Source organism: Poecilia reticulata, linkage group LG20 (genome assembly GCF_000633615.1).
Source record: "Poecilia reticulata strain Guanapo linkage group LG20, Guppy_female_1.0+MT, whole genome shotgun sequence".
NCBI classification, from domain to species: Eukaryota; Metazoa; Chordata; class Actinopteri; order Cyprinodontiformes; family Poeciliidae; genus Poecilia; species Poecilia reticulata.
Window position 1 is genome coordinate 11,343,141 of NC_024350.1, and position 14,168 is coordinate 11,357,308.

Sequence of the window (14,168 nt, forward strand, 5' to 3'; positions counted from 1 at the left end):
AGATCTGTCTGTTGTGTTCTTTGGTTTATGTAATATTAAAATTCCTACTATGTATGTTGGTCTTGTTGTGAAATAAGAAAGAAAAAGACGCTCAGCAATCGTGAATACTTTCTCAAGACGCTGTCATTGACAATGTCCCGGACTTATTCTTTTTTTCTTCCTTCGTTATCTCACAGAATGTATTCTGTGTCTTACTGGTCGACATGCGATGAAAAAGTAGGAGCAAAAAGCCAGACTAAAGCTAAAACATACCAGATGTCAGAAGCGCAGGATCATCTACGTCATGTGCCTGAAAATTAAGGTCAAGTGTAAAATGTTTGGTTTTGTTCCTTATTCCCTAAAGTGTTGTAAACCTTTCCGTTTCTTTCTTGCAGAGTTTGACACACTGTAGCACATTTCATCCCTGGATCACTGGGATATAAAAATAAATATTTAAGCTTGCTATGAGAAGCATATAAACAACGCGATGTAGATCTTGATCCCAAGCTACAGGTTTTTCTTGGTTACTGTCAATAAGTTCTGCCCCGGCTCACCGCAGGAGGCCTGTCGTTTCTCTGAGTCAAACGCTTGCCAATAAATAGAGTTCTGACACATCGCATGTGGCTTGGAAATCATGAATAAAAGGCAGACAGTAGCAAGTAAAATTCGCTGCATGCAAATGCTTCCTCTTTCCTCTGCTTCCCTGTCTGAGGCACAAATATCCAACTATTTTTCAATTTCCAGCTCTTGCCTTCCTTTTTTTTTTTTTTTTTACTTTTTCCCCTTTTCTTTTTTTCCCTGTTCCTCACTCAAGCAAGCAGACTACACTGATACGGCGTCACAATATCCTAAAACATTCTGGCTGATATGGAATTTCTCCATGCAACAGATCCAGACAGTTAAAACAGCAGCCAGGGACACATTTTTCCATTTTTCTCCTCCGTCTCCTCTCCGCCTACTCCTCCTCCGCTGACATTCAGCGGAGGTAAATATTTAACAGCATGCTATTGAGTGCCGTGTGCAGTGTGGCACGGGCCGGTCTGCGGTAGAGATATGTATATAGACAAGACTGTTTTATTAAGAGTCGCTGCAGACATATTAAGGTAAAGTATGCCTGACACCTGGGGAGGAAATTGCCAGTATATGACACTATTCCTCAATACTGTGGCAGCTCGCTTCAGTGCAATTTTGCACCAGGCGAGTGACAGAGAATGACATGCAGAGAAGGAGGGAGAGCGAATGAGAGAAAGATGAAATAGTGAGTGTGCGCAAGGTGGTTGGAAATCGAGGGGTGTGTCTCCAGGTGTGTGTGTGTGTGTGTGTGTGTGTGTGTATGGGTGGGTATGTGTGTGTAGGTGGCATGGCGAGGTGACATGCAGGGTTTGTAATTGCCTTACCCCATATGAAGGATTGGCCCAGAGATAGCAGTGTTTACCTGTGCTCTGCTTTGGTTGCAGTTTGTGGGCGTGATGGAGAGACAGGGAAAGCAGTCGAATTATTAAGTTGGGCGACATTGGTGTGCAACATGTGTGCAACCACATGCAGGCATTAAGCACAAAAAGGTTGAGAAGGAAAAAAAAAAAAAACTGGGAAGGGTCCGGCTACTCGTATCAAAATCTTAAAAAAGGTATCTAAATTGCAAATGTGTTTGGTGTTAGCGGTTCTTTTGGTTTTTAAATCCTTCATATCAGGTAAAAGATTATAAAAATATCACTGCTGTCCCTCCCCTTTTTTTTCGCTGTTGGTCAGATACCAGAATGAAGACTGCAAATCGTTTCCCTCAGCTTGTAAGAAACTTGTATGTCTCTCTAAACATGGGTGATCATGGTATGAAAACTGAAATAAGCAGCACCTGTCATGGTAATTAAGGTCCAGCCCAGCTTTAAGACAGTTGGGAAGCTTAAAAAGTAAAAATAAAACAACAAAAGTCAGATCGTGTTATAAAATTTAATTCTGAACATTTGTGTATAGTATACTTATATTTTCCATGAAACAACCCAGTGCTGGAGTTGGATTTGAGCTCAGCGGTGAGATAAAAATGACATTTTGCTATTCCTTTGCATAAGGACTAACAACGACTGGCCGTTTTGCTTACTCGTTAAAAGTACATTGAACTATCAAACAATAAAATAAGATTCTTTAAAGCATGATTTGTGATCTCCACAAAAAGAAGTGTAAAAAAAAAAAAAAGGTATGTTTTGTTTGGTCATTGAACTACACGAACTTTATGAACGTATGTGCGTACTTGTGTGTTTAGATATTTAAATAAAAACTCAAATCTGGAAACTTTTATTCCAAAGTTTTCTGCATAACAACAAGTATGCCCATTTAGTTTACAGCTCACAATTCAAACATTTCAGAGCAAAATTCTTCATAAAATCCTATTGTTCTTTGAATGTTCGATTACTTATGATCCCCACTTGCATCAATCAGGGAAACCCAGCTTCTCCACACTGATGTAGTTCTATTTTTACCATCCAGAGGGCACTGTTGCCCACAGCCTGAGCTGCCTGGGTTTGCTGATGGGCCTCCTTTCCCCTTGAAAAGACACCAATTCACACAATTACATTCTAATTAAAAAGAACAACCTAATTAACCCAGGGAATGTGTTCCATAATTCCACAATATTACCACGATCATCCTTGTGCTTGTAAATGATTGCTGATAAAAAGCACAGTAAAAAAAATAAATAAAAAATTTTAAAAAATTAAAATTAATGGTACTCACTAATTAAAATGTGGAGATAAACACGGGCTGGTGAAAATGAGGGAATTCTGAGACTTTATAGTTTTAAGTAGTTTTATTATGACCGTGTCAAATATAAATTTAAGTCATCATATTTGCTTTGAAGCCTGAAAGCTGTGATTGGGATGAGTGAGGCGTCACACAGCACGCTCTGCTCCTCGCCAGCTCCCCAAAGAGACATATACTGAAGAGCTGCTCTATATCTTAAAACATGCAGAACAAGAGCCTCGCTGAAAGTGATATGCCGGATCAAATTGCTATCATAAATTCTTCATAATTCAATAAAAACAGACTTTGTGTTACTAATACATTTCCAGACGTGTTCCTTGAGGATTCCGAGGCACGTTGTTGTGTGCCGGAATGGCAGCCACTTGACTGCTCCTGACTTGCGATTCGAAAATTGAACCAAAGGACAAAGAGGTGAAGCGACAATGAAGTGGAGAGACACAGGGAGAGAATTAAGGCGCAGAATAGCAGTACACTTCTGTGGCTCATCATCACCACCTATTCCCCATTTGGCAATATATCTTTCAAAGCCCCTCATCACCATCACAAGGTAGAGTCTTCCGCTCATAATGACCCATTTAAAGTAAATAGCCTTGATCATCAGCATGGTGACCATTATCATAGATATATGGACGGGCATGAGACTGCTCACGTGTCACCCACAAACTTCGTCTTTGTCATTTGGATACGTAAATGAGTGCATGGGTGTGAGCATGCATGCATTACTAAACATCCAGTTAAGCGTCATTAGCGTACAGCTATAGCTTTTGACTTAATGTCTATAAACTGCTACATTTGGCATATAGTCTTACTATCAAAAAGTAATTTCTTTCCCTGTAAAACATATCTGAATCATTTTCTAAAAAACACTGATGGGAAGTGCACGAAAGTCTTCCTGGAAGTGGCGGAGCCTTAAAGCTTAAGTTTAGATCTGTTACGATTCTAAACTTTTCTGTCTCACACAGTCCTTACTAGCTCTTAATAATAAATATGCACAACTTCAAAAACCATACAAAAAAAAAACCATGACATTACTTGGTACCATTATTTATTAAAAAAAAAGAAAGAAGGGAATTAAAATGCCAAAAAAAAAAAAAAAAAAAGCACATACACGATTCAAAAGCTTATTGAAACTTTTCTCACAAAAACTGATGCAACTTTTTTCAGGTATTGCAATAGTCTTTCTGTCAGGATGAGGTCTGAACTTTAACTGGGTCAGAGCACTACCTGGAATTTTTTATTTTATTTTATTTTTCATTTTTTCTGAACTAGACACAGTATATTTGTGTGCCCAAGATCATAGTCCTGTAACACAAAAACCAGACTCAGCTAAGTGTCAGCTTTCCCACAGACGGTTTTACATTTCACTCTGAAATTATTCGGCATACATATGAGTTCATGATTGGACATTGACTGCAATTTGCCCAGGTAGAGCGGTGCAAAGCAAACCGAAATAAGAACCACTTCCCCCTATGCTGGGCTGCTGCTATGTGGCATTAGTGGCTGACATACTTTATTGTTTGTTTTCCCAATACATTCTTGCCAGACATTTCCATTTTGGTCGTGTTTGTGCCAGTCAAGGGGGCTTTGGTTTGTTAGGATGCAATGTGGCGAACGTAAGCTGTGTGGCAGCTTCTTTTTTAAAATAGAAGGACCTGATTTCATCATGCAGCCGTACAAAACATGTCAGACTTGTTTAATGTTTTTTCTGAAGTCTTGTTTTAAACTCTAACATCCTAAGTGGCGTTTTCAGATGCCTCCTAGCATGACATTGTTTGACTTTTGGTTTTCAACTCTGCTACATTCATATTCCATACAAACTCTCGTGAATGTTTGCGCCTCTTTTAACGTCAACGAGATTAAAAGAGACTCTGCTTTAAAAAGGCTCAAAAGAGATTCTGCTTTTAAAAAGAGAGTTGGTCCCACTGATGATAAGTACTTGATTAGTAAACCGTGGCTGCTATGTTCTCCTTATAAAAAAATACATCTAAATGTAAACATAAAAACATATTATTTCATTTGGTTTATTATAATGTAAAAATGCAATCAAAAAATTCAATGATTTTTTTTTTTATTATCTGAATGAATTTGCATTTTAAGATGTAGACTATACAGGATGCACATGCTTTGAGCTGCTGCACTTACCAGACATAGGTAATAAAATTACACATGTCCCCATGTAAACACAAAATAATGGAAGTGTTCAGCATTAGCATAATGCCATGCATATTATATGCCTAGATACTGAATCTGTTAATGCTGGTCACAACCAAACAAAGTGTAGCACAAAAAGGAGCACATGTTTTAATAAATGATAAGAACCTGGGAGTTGTTTGAAATGTATATCGCCCCGATGTATGTCCAAGAGTTAGCAGGAGCCTCATGCACAGAAATGCATCAGTTCCCTTACCTTCACTGCAGAGGGGATAGATTATATGGCACTTCAATGATTGTCATTTAATAAAGCAGCATATTTATAATTCAAGCTACAAAGAACAGTTTATATGGACAGTATATGACATATATGCAGAGACACACACACACACGCACACACACTTAGACACTTACACAGAAGCAGTGGAGATGGTGTGTGGCACAGCCTGAGGCTATCTGTCTGCCATCGTGACTCCTGACGCCCTCCTGCCTGCATCACACCGTCAGTTATAGAACGACTGCTTTTTAAAGACATGTACAGGGACGGGAAAAGAAAAATAATCGTGCAGGTCCACAAGTGAAAGGACCTCTAGTTTGTTTTAATGACCCAGAGTGCAAGGATGAGAATAATGTCCTCTTCACCTAACATCCAAAGAAGGTTACAGAAAAAGAAAAAAAAACATAGACAAAAATAAAAGTGGCTTTAGGAATGTAGAAATAGACAACATGAGAGAATTTCAGAACACACTCACTAATACATAGTAAAAAAAGAAGAAGAAATGTTTATGTTTGATCCTGTCCAAGGCTTATGCTGTACAATGTGCATGACCCTTGATTACCAATGTTCGTCTGTTTTTGATTGCAGCCAGAGCATGTGAAACTGAAAGGGCTGCAGACATTTTTTTTTCCCCATCTAAAAAGCTCCTCCTCCCCTTTTTAATACGCATAACATACTGCATATTAGCACATACATATAGAAACTGAACATATCTAGTGCTATCTTTGGTCCAAAATCACCAACGGGATCATTTTTTAATGAAAAAAACATTGCTTTTGGCAGCTTTATTATTAATTCTCAAAATTTATAGACTGTGATTTTGTATTACCATCCATATTCCCTTAATTTTGCACAATAAGTACATTCTGAAGTTTGGATAATTAGGATTTACTGTGTATCATGCAGATGGGGAGCCACTTCCACTCACTTGTTTGTCAGGCTGCATTTGCGAAATGGATGTCGTAAAAATGCACAGATGTTCTTATAAAAGTTAATGAATACAAATGTAAACAGTGAGACATCAGCATAATTTCATGCAGCATATTGTGAATGGGCTTCAGGTAGTTTATCTAGCTCTGCGCTGGCAGCAGTGAGTGTTGGAGAGGAGGTAGTTAGGGCCTGGTGCACTGCCAAGCCAAACTCCTGAAGCATGCAGAAGGCTAATGCTCTGCTTCTGATGTGTGGCACTGAAAAACCACAGGACCACTCACAGGGTCCACTAAAACTCCATCACTCACTCACACCCTGGCAGAGACGGGGGAGAGGTGGAGGTGTGCCGAGTAGGAAGGCAGGGAAAAAAAAGAGAGCGATGGCGGTAAAGAGGGAGAAAGAGGAATGGAGGCAATGCTCGGAGAGGGGTGGGGGAGAAATGCGGGGGAGGGGGGGTTACAGTCACAGCATTATGACCACATGATTGAGAAATGGTTGTGTATGAAAAAAAAAAAAAAGAATGTAAGGTGGAAAAATAGACTCTCTGTATAGCCTGGGTGTCTTAATGCATATTCCATTCATCTCTTTTCTTCTAGGATTTCTCATCCCTCAGTGGCCTGAGTAAATCAGATAGCCTGTATCAGATGGAAAGCAGTGGGAGATTCTGAAGTAGATCAAAGGTGTGGCTGTGGTTGAGATAAGTCTACCCGCCATCCAGACACAGTTCATCTGTCTTAAATGGCTGCTCATTTCTCTTGTCAGATAGGAGAAAGCCTATATATAGCTGTGATTAAGACGTACAGAGCAACTTTCCTCAGTCAACAGGAGGCTTTAGAGGCCTTTGTTGCCTATTAATCATATTTGCTTTAAATTAACTCCCGCTTTAGGGTTGTAACTTTCTGACACGCTGGCGTTGCTGTGACATACGCCTTAATTATGTGGCACTGATCCATCCAGTTAATCTTATAATTTACTGGCACTGCGCAGCCTGAGCTTCTCGTGCTCCGTGATTCCACTGGGCGCTCGCTCCAACCAAAATGTTGCAGAGAAAAAGTCAACCTTCCTGTGCTCGAGCTGCAGATAACAAGAGAGTTTATGTGTGCATGTAACTTTGCAAACAAATCTCAAATATATTGAGTAAATGTCGATAATTTAGAGTACCTTCTTACACTAATAATTGAAAAATATTAAAGTGCCGTTATGACAAATAAGCTTAATATTGCTGTACACGTTTTAATTATTCCTCAAAACATTTGCGGCAATATTTGTCTTTTTCTATGTATTTTCCTGAATTAATTCATTCCATCTCTGCGGTTCAAAGAGATTAAGCTTTGACCGTCTTCTTGACAAACACCAGAAATCCAAGTTTAAGAAAGATTTGAAACCGCACAAAGCAACAGCCATCCCTCGTTTCTGTCCGTCTCAAAGATGTTTTCCTGTTGAAGAGTCTTACACACCCTGAGACAAAGCATGGGCATCATTCTCACCAAGTATTATTTACAGCTATGTTCTGATTGCTAAGAGCAGATTAGCCTGTGCGGACTGTCAAAAACAAAATCACAGCCCGTGATTTGGCATTCTCTGACAAAAGCACACATTCTTTGCATTCTTGCAAATATCCCTTCATTTTATCACAGAAACCAACATAAGTAGAAGAAAAACGTAATTTATTCATTTCCTGCATGGTAGCTCTAAACCTTTCTAAGCTAATTGTTCTACTGACAAGCCCCCATCTTCAAGAGTACCACATTCTATATGCCCTTACTCAGCAAGGCCCTGAGCCTTCACAACATACAAAGCGTGAGCATCCTCCATACATCAGTGAATGGCCGTCCTCATTTCCATCAAAGGCCAAAACAGCCTACCATAAAATAGCACGGAGCCAAAAATGGACTTTTCCTGGAGTAAAAGAGGCGGCTGCAAGTCCATTTGCATGTATGCAGCAATTCTTGAAGCACCAAACAAAAACAATCATTACCTATTGTTTCTTTTCATTTTAAAGTTTATGTACACAGTTATGTTACAGTTACAGAATCAAAATCAACAAATAGTAAGCAACAGGTCACTGAAGAGAGGAAGCCTACATGCGTTAGCTGACTTAACGTAAGCTTCAAAATCCTATTGTGGGCTTTCGCAATCTCTGCGGTCGTTCACCAGTTCAACGGGGCACAAGCAGGACTTGGCTGCCTCAGACACTCTTGTCTGTTGCTATTGCTTTATGATGTCACTGGCAAACACTCAGTGCAGGAAATCACACAGCCAAACAGTGAAACAATTTGTTTAATCATAAAGTGCATTTACATAAGGCAACGGCTGCATAAATGAATGCATAATTGAACAGGTTAATGCATAATGTAGCGCTCCCCAGGGACAATAAATAAAGTGCCTTTTGAAAAAAAAAAAAAAAACCAGTGTGAGACGGAAAAAGATACAGAGCGAGGGAAGCAAGAGACAACGTTCCCCACCTTGAACCAATCAAACATTAAACACTTTCAACGAGACAATGCCAAGGCCACCAAGGTAGGGAGAAAAAGGGGGTGGGGGGAGATGACAGAAAAGAATATGGCAGGAAATAAATACATAAAAAGGTGAAGCCTTGCTAAGAGGATTTCAGGACATGCTTCGTTTCTTTCCATAATCTGTCTATTAGCACCAAAGCATTTCCAGCACTCATAACCATGGCAGGGACACCATTAGTGACAAGCTTATGCTGTAATACAACTTAACAGAGCCTCCTGAGAATTTATCCTTCACTCTGTCGCTGCATTTTCTCTTTATTTCTCTTTCTCTTCTTGGCTACCATGCTTTGTAATCTTTATTGTTGAAGCAAGTCGCTTCTTCCTCCCCATTTGTCATTTTTTTGAGTCCAGTATGACGGGGTTTGTTGAAACACAGTTGGCTTGTCAAGCATGAGAAAATATTAAAATAATATTATTTCCAGTCAAAATTAGGAGGCGCGGAAGTCATCAGCTGATCAACACACCCTGTGCGTTTAGTTGCGCTGTCCTGTCGTGGTACATTGCAGTTTTCTTGATGAAAAAGTAATACTCAAAAAGAATCATTAAAAACATGACAGTTTTTGTAAATGCGATTCACTGGGTCTGCAAAGGTCAAGATTTTTACTCTTTTCCTGACTTTGGTGGTGTAATAATCTTTAATCACTTTAAAAGTTAAGTTCTCTGTAATGGCCTTGTTGAGTGATAAAGATATCTTGAAAAGAAAATATACAACATACAACAGTTACAGTTATACTGTTGGAAAAACTTGGAGAAACTTACCATGCATTACGAAAATTGATACATTTGAAACTAAAAATGTTTAATGCTCTTCAGAAACAGTCATTTTTTTTTCAAAACCAAAGTAAAGCAAAGTGCATTCAATGCTCTTATCATCAGGACCACCTTAGAATTAGACAAGCATAAAGTCCCTTATCCCTTACACTTATTACAGATTCATTAAATCACAGTTTGTAATTTGCCAAACATTTACGCACTGAAAACAACAGAAAATAAATGATTCCTTTCCCCCCGTAAAAAGAAGCTTAAACCTCTTATTCTCATGAAATCAATACTGTCTTTTTTTCTCAACATGGCTCTATTGTTAAACTCCTGGTTACAGCAATTTTTTTTTGCAACGCTTCCTCTACCTTTCTCTTGTAAATGTAATGACCCTTATGGGGTTCATAATTCGGGGCAGAAACTCTCTTTATGATAGTAAACGCAATACAACAAATTACACTTTTTCCATTTATTGGTCACTCTATTAATAAATGTTTATAATGATATAAATTCAGATGAAACTGACTAAGAGTTTGTGGCTATCTGTGCACTAAAGTGATGATCTGTGGGAACGGGCAGACGAAAAAAAAAGTCATCAATTTGACATTTCACTGTCGACGTGCGCATCTCCCTCCATTATGTTTTTTTTTTTTCCTGACTTCTGCAACGTGAAGGAAGCAAAACAAAGTGGCTGTATTCATTAAAGCGGCTCTTATGTGCATCTCAGTGTATATTCAGATACCTGTCAATGTCTGTTTGCATCTTGGCGGCCCACGGCGCAAACACCGCTGGTGTGTACGTGGCTGTCAGGTACGATTGCGGCATTTACACTTGGATGTGTCACACCTGATTACAGATCTATGTTTCTTTCTTTTCGCTCCCGCACGCCTCAAATATGTACGACGCACGCGTGAGGCGCGTGACAGGCAGCCGTCGACAGCGGTTTTGGCGGCTGATGCCGGCGCTGCGACCTCTGATGACGCCCTCCATTTTGTCACCGGCAAATCACGCAGATTACCAGGAGCGCCATCTTCTTACTCTGTATGCTAATGAAACACAGAGCAGGAGTAATGAGAAAAAAAAAAAAAGTGACACATAAAAAGATGACGGTAAAGGCACAGGAAACGGTGTACAGTACGAAGAAATAGGTGCGAGACGCGTAAAATGAACTAAAAGCTTCAAATGTGTGCAACGGTAATGAGGGAGGAAGGAGAAAATCCAAAGAGAGGGCACAGCTGTGAACGCACACTGTGTGAAGGAGATGAAAAACAAATATAGAATGTGGGAAAGAAAGAAAAGGGAGGCTAATGAAGGTCATCAGCAGCCATAGCGGGGTTCCCATTGATAGAAATTTTAAGGGGAGTTCTAGGGGCGGCTATGGCGAGGATGATGAATACGATTGGAGCTGTGTGAGCGTGTGACAGTAATGAATTTAGGGTGAGGGTTAGGAAAGGGATGTAGGTGTCTGAGGGTTGAATTTCAAACGGAGACACTGACCGGTCGACACACTGATCGTTTTGAATGTGTCTGTGTTTTGTGCTGAGGCAGCCACAGTCTGGCCTGCTGTAATTTATGTGAAAACAGAGCCGTCAGGAGATGTCGTTAGCTAAAAGGCTAATTTCATTATTCCTCTAATATGGAGCATGATGACTCCTTTTGATGTCTTGCTCTCCTTTTCTCCCTTCCTTCCCGTTTCCTCTCCTCTCCTCCACATCCACACATCCTGCTGCCTTTTTTTTGTCTATTCACCCCTCCTTCGTCTCCTCCTATCCTCCCCGGCCCCCCCCACCCCTCCATTCCCGATTCAGAGGATCTCCTTTATTCAGAGCAGCCGGCCCTTTCAAGGTTGGGGGAAAATAGTCAAGCGTCTGCATCTGAGTGTGTACGAAAAAGTGAGAGTGATTTCTCATTTGTGGGCCTGCTGAAGGAGGTGACGGTGACTCACCTTTCGGCCCCCAACCTCATGCACACACGCGCACCTAGACACTCCTCCCTCTCTTCTTCATCTTTGATGTGTGTTTGAGTCCATGGCTAATCAGGTAGCATCAGGCCTAGTCCTCATTTCCCCTTCACACCAGCCCCATTAGGGAGCAGGCTTTCTGGAGCGCCCCGATAAGGACAATATGCTCCTCTTTGCCACTCTCTCCTCCATATACACCCTAAATCTCAAGCTACTCTCTTATTCTTATTTCTCTACCTTTTCTGCCTTATTCCCACCCCTCCCTGACCGGCATCTCCTCATTCCCTTTTCTGTCATTCTTTTTGTTGCAGACTTCTCTCACCTTTAGCTTTCCTTTCCATTTCAACATCATTTCCCAAATATCCTATTACTCCTCCTCCTCCCCTTCTTTTTTTGCTTCCTCATTTTCTCCTCTTAAACCTGTTAATCTCAATACTAACCTCTTTATTCCCTAAACCACACACCACATCTACATCTTTTCCAGCTTTTACCAGTCTTCCACTGCATCTGTCTGTTACTTTACTTTCCTTTCCTTCTGACTTCGAAACTTATTTTCCAAATTGTGGATTTTTTTTCCAGTCTCTTCTACCCGTTTTCCCCATTCCCTGTAGTCCTAGGCTGTTCTTCTGTTTTAAATTGCCTAATAATCTTCCGCTCCCACTAGGCCCCCCTGCTGTTCTAAACTGTACTATTCCCACCTGTTTCCCCTTGTCCTAATCTCAGTGGAAACCTTTTCGGGTGAAAAGAGCCACATGCTCATGTAACCTATTAAAAGTTGCAAATCCGCGCAATCTGTAACTCGGAGCCATAAGCTCTAAAATAAACGACGAGGCATTTATCCTCAGCATGACTTATTACAGTTCCCACAAAAAGCTGATGGTGTAAATTTCAGAAAGAAAAAAGACCAAAACAAAGAAATTGAACAATCTGTGAAATGATTCTGTGATCTTGACACAGATTTAGGTCTCGATCTCGAGTAACACTGCTCGAGGTGCATGCTCAGTGTTGTCCAGCAAGAGAAGAACCTCCACTCCAGTCTCAAGTCTTCTGCAGCCTCTGTTGCCAATAACAGCACAAAACATTAAGAGAATATCTCTTAATGTTGTTAACACCTTGAGATCAACCTTATACCATTAGAAATACATTTTTAAGTCCATTTAAGCAAAATTCTTAAGTGGAATTAAGTATGTTGAGTTGGATTCATAAAAAGCTTGACCAATCTTTCCCATGCTGAGATTGGTGAGGGAGATGCGATGGTGTGGTGTGGGGCATGCACTTTAAAAAATCACCACCGTTTTTAATGGCTGTCATTATTCAAGGAGATTTCAGTCAAGTAAGATATGAGGATGAGATTCTGTAACAAGTGGCAATCCCATGTCTGCACTCTTCGGCAATCCAAGACGTTATCAGAAATGTTAAAAGTTTAAAAGCAATCATTCCTGATATTGACAAAATGTATGTAAAAAAAAAATCTAAAAAAAGATATCTGAATTGGAATGCTCCAGATAAATGGTAGGAAGCATACCATTTGACATGTTATGCAGTCGATTTATATCGTGAACAAGATGGGTCCTAAGACTGCGCCTTGAGGTACACCTTTTCTGACCTCAAGAAAGGTGGAACTAATTCCATCCATTTGAACACACTGCATGATGCACGTGCCAGATAATCGGCAAACCAAGAGGCAGCTTGTTTAGAGATTCCATTCCTGAAAAGAATTTCTAACAAGATACCGTGATCCACAGTGCCAGATGCCTTGGATAGGTTAATGAACAGGAGCCACACAATCTTTTTAAATCCGGTGCCTCAAACACATCGCATTTGGCAGATGCTTTTATCCACAGAGACTTAAAAAAGAGGATATAACAATGTAGTTAAAATCAAATCTAATAATGAGCTTCTTAGAAGAAAGGCCTCTAGTCAGGTTGTGTCAGAGTACAAACGCAGCGCTAGATAGGAAATTAAAAGAGAGGTTTGTCAGTCCTTTGTTGCATACCATGCTGGCCACAAACAATAAGCATTTTGTTTTCATTTTGCAGCCAAAATGATGGCCGATATCATCTGCTGTTTATTTTTAGTGGGAATATTTAGAAACTGATTTAAACCGTCTGTCTGTGAGACACTCTTGCTTTGCTGGTAATAGGCTTGAGGATTAAACTACTACTTTTGCATTTGGCATCTTTTTGTTTTCTTGACCAATATTTGACAGAGCAGCTTGTTGAATTTTTGTTTTTCAGGTGCAGTGTAGAGACTTTGTTTTTAAGCAGTTACACAAAACATATTTGAACAATGCAACAAATATGATAAACCTACCTAATACATTATTTTCTCAGATAAATACATACAATCAAACAAAGCAAATTACACAAACTTTGTCTGCACGGCACAATCGGGCTTAATATCCGAAAGGCAAGTTGCTGGAAATTCAGTCCACAAAATATGAGGTAAACTTATTTCTCTCTTCTTTCAGTGGAGAGGGCCAATCATTTAGAAAAGTCTGAATTCAAGAGTAATGCTATTCATTGTACACCGCTGCTGAGGTCTTATGGATGTTTGCAGATGAAAAACTAGTGCTGATTCGCTGTTTAAAGTGCGACAAGATTAATAAAGCTCCTCTGTATATAATCAGTGAGCTTCTGCCGGAACATTTTGTCACAGTGAAAATAAACCTCTGCCTACAGCTTAAATTTGACTACAACAGCAGATTGTCAGCATTCTGCAGCATAGTTTAGAAAAAAGTAGCCACAAAAGCGCATCACTGTCTCTTTCTATTCTTTTACTTTATATTTCAGGTGAGACATGTTCCAGCTCCTTAATGTCAGTTTTATGTAGTTCTCAG